This window comes from Prosopis cineraria, unplaced genomic scaffold (assembly GCF_029017545.1).
Source record: "Prosopis cineraria cultivar Desert tree isolate PC_DT_omini unplaced genomic scaffold, ASM2901754v1 PC6, whole genome shotgun sequence".
Lineage (NCBI taxonomy): Eukaryota > Viridiplantae > Streptophyta > Magnoliopsida > Fabales > Fabaceae > Prosopis > Prosopis cineraria.
In genome coordinates, this window is record NW_026555337.1 from 19,127,875 (window position 1) to 19,131,115 (window position 3,241).

A 3,241-nucleotide genomic window follows, 5' to 3' on the forward strand; every position below is an offset into this window, starting at 1 on the left:
TATTACCATTCAGTGGTGCATATATAACTCCATAGCTAATTTTCAATCATCATTTAACCTTATCAATCTAATTGAATCTTCAATTATTGATTTCTAATTAATTTTCAATTGACCATAACTCCAAATTTCTATTACTCAAGTTTGACCCAAAATAACCGTATTCATTAGTGGTCAACAGAATTAATAATACAAAGAGTAATTAAACTAGTTTAATTACATTTACTAAAATTCTCAATTCTCATCTCAAATTCTCAAAATCTTCATTTTCATTTCTTAGCTCCACCACTCATTGGAAACCTCAATTTATCATTAAATCCTCTAATTATACAAAATACCAAAAATTCCTTAACTTATTATTAACCTCCAAAATACTAAACTTTGAATTTCGTCATTGCATATTTCCAATTATATATATATATATATATTTCAATTCGGGTATAACAAAAGAATCTCACAATTCCTATACAATTATATATATTGAGTAATTGCAGACAATGAAATTAGTCCTGATACTGGTTGTATGTGCAAACGATAGATTTTGCTGGTGCTGTTTCTATTTTGTTATTGCAAGCGTGGTCTATACTCAATAGAATAACTGTTATTAGATTTGAAAAAAAGTTATTTTACATAGGATGTGTAAGAAACTGACATCAAATGCACAATCTATGTCGATTTATTTAAGCAATCAACGTAGATTATGTATTATCTACGTTGGTTTGATTGACATAATCGACTTAGATAACGCATACTCAACATCATCTGTTACTTAAGAAATTGACGTAGAGTATTCTCTGTTAATTTTTTAACCAACGTAAATAATGGACATACTATCACGCTCTCATATTCAACTCTCGACTTTGCAATGTAAAATTCCCTTTTTGACTGTTGTAAAAAGTCATGCCTACAGCAGTGAATACACATCCTTATATGTAAAAGCATTCCCCACACACACACACACACACACACACACACACACAAAAGATGTTGATGCAGTGAAAAATGAGGATGATACGATGGGGGCCGAAAGAAGAGTGATTTAAATATATTTTAATGAAAGTAAGGAAGAATTAAGTGGCACACGAAGATGATGAGCATGGGAAAGGTATGTAATCCACTAATCGAGATTTTCCTATTAATGAAGACTATGAAATTCATGCCTTCTCTAATAATGATGAACGGTATCATAGTCATAATGATAAGTTCATTTATGTGCAAATTAGAAGAGACATGTTGAAGAATTTCATTTATGCGCATGCAATGTAGAGGAATTTCATATACAGAGGATAAGTGTGAAGGGTTGGATTGCCCAGATTCTGAGAGTGAAGAGTTAGATGAAGATGGAAGCCTTCAGAAGAAGTTTTGGATGCATAAGTTGCTAAAAGGCATGAATGGATCAATCTAATTGGGATAAATTGCCCATAATACATAAGGTTTGAATGTCCTCACGCAAGCCTTAATATCACAGAAATGCATAAATGCGCATGCAATAACCACAATTAAAATGATCCTAACCATATTATAGTTTTCACAAGCTTATCGACATGCAAATGCAAACTTTTTTTTTTTTTTTTGGAATACAAATGCAAACAGCGTTAAGCAAGAGCAAGATTTAGATCCCTTTCTTCACTGTTGCATGTATACTATATCTGCCCAAGCTTCTTACTATTCTGCATCTTCCCTTGTACCAATACAAATGTAGAAATAACATGCATCCACTCTTTGAATATCCCACTGGAAAGTGACAACAAATTTTTCTTTTCATCATTGTTTATTCAACCATCCTAGTTAATCGTTTTGCCTAAATCGCTGACTAACATAACAAAATTTTTCCACTAAGATTCATTTTTTTTATTGTGAAGAAAACATAATTGACAACATTAAACAAAAAGATGCATCTGCCAAATATTTCACTGAGATTCATCTTTGAAGTGTATAAAAAATGAAATTACTAAAAGCAATAAAAGGAAATCAGCACGAACACAGGTCAAAATTCTAAAATTATCCTAATGAAATCCAAAAGAAGGGTAGAGATTACAAATTAAAGCATTTTTATCTACTTGAAATGAAAAGACAGTTGATATACCTTTGAAAATCACTATTGATACTCAAGACAGAAAAAAAAAAAAAGCTTTAACATCCCATTACAGTGCAATTATACACAAAGTTCCCTGACTGTTTGCTGGCAAGTAGGTTCCATTGTAGTGAACCTTCCTCATCTGGGATGCAAGAATATACTTCAATCATTCTTCCATGTACACCACCAATGAAGATTAAAATATCTCCACAAGCCTTAAAGGCTAATCCCCAACCATTTATTGCAGCCACCCGCTCAGGAAGTCCTCCAATATTGAGCCATGAGTTTTGTTCTGTCATATCTCTTCACCACTTGTTCTTCATAATCTGCAGCATACAATATGTTATTCACAACAGCAACTAAAGGAGGTGCCATGGTAGCATGGGATGTTCCATTCACAAGTTCATCAATTTGTCTAGGGAACATGTTGGGTATCACTCGCCATGTTCTTGTCAGGGGGTCAAATTCCTCTCCACATGCTAGTTGCATCATGTCTTGATCATCTCCACCAATTACATAAAACTTTCCATCCATGAAAAAACTAGAACACATTTTTCTTGCCTTATTCATGCTTGGAAGATTCTCAAATCTTCCTGTTTTTGAGTTATAAACCTCGGCTGAGTCTAAGATGTTACCTAATGGATCACATCCCCCAGCTATAATGGCAATTTCTCGGAGGCTTGCAGAGGCAAATAAGCATCTGTGAGTATTCATTGTCATATTTGAGGACCAAATGTTTGTTAAAATGCTATACTTGTAAATGATAGGAGACAATATATCTCTTCCAAAAACAAGAAGCTCTGTACCAACAGCTAAAGACTCCTTATCTAAACACATAAAACATTCATTTGAAGGCATCATGGGCAATCTCATCCAATGGCATCCATTTGGGTCAAAGGCCTCCCATTCTAGGGGGTTATAGGAGTAGTAAATCCAATGCTCTATTATACTTGCCTTTCTTCTCAGACTGTATAATAGTCCACTCTTAATAAGAGATTGAAAACTATTATTTAATATGGCAAGTGTTGCATAATCGAATCTTGAGCATCGAATAAGACAATTTATTGAAAGGTCCCTACCAAGTTGACGGGAAAGCAAACTTGAATTGATCATTGTTTTAACTTCTCCATCTTCATTCTTGATGCACTTATTTTTTGAGAGGTCCAT

The 3,241-nt window shown here is 33.5% G+C and overlaps 1 pseudogene; it reads right to left on the reverse strand.

The window, feature by feature from the left end:
- Positions 1 to 2,130: 2,130 nt before the first annotated feature.
- On the reverse strand, positions 2,131 to 3,241 carry LOC129313968 (F-box/kelch-repeat protein At1g74510-like; annotated as a pseudogene).